The following is a 241-nucleotide window of genomic DNA, read 5'->3' on the forward strand; positions in this document are numbered from 1 at the left end:
AATTTCAGCTCAAAATACTCCACAGATCATTTATTATATCATTTTGAAAATGCCTATTTTGAGTGGAGGCAGAAACACGCTGTATTTCGGGCCTGTCTCTTTAAATGCAAATGAGCTGCTGCTCCCCACCTCCTTTTCCAGAATAGAGCTGTGTCATTACAGCTCGGACCTACTAAAAAACATCTGTTTTGGTTCTGATTATCATGTTTATCGCGCTGAAATCATGCGTTTTAAACCATAT

The 241-nt window shown here is 38.6% G+C and overlaps 1 protein-coding gene across 1 annotated transcript in view; it reads right to left on the reverse strand.

The window, feature by feature from the left end:
- LOC107662626 (uncharacterized) overlaps positions 1-241 on the reverse strand; it is a 26,829-nt gene that overhangs the window by 24,228 nt on the left and 2,360 nt on the right. The gene's annotated exons all lie outside the window — the stretch shown is intronic.

The sequence above is a fragment of the Sinocyclocheilus anshuiensis genome, unplaced genomic scaffold, assembly GCF_001515605.1.
Source record: "Sinocyclocheilus anshuiensis isolate Anshui unplaced genomic scaffold, SAMN03320099.WGS_v1.1 scaffold715, whole genome shotgun sequence".
NCBI lineage: Eukaryota > Metazoa > Chordata > Actinopteri > Cypriniformes > Cyprinidae > Sinocyclocheilus > Sinocyclocheilus anshuiensis.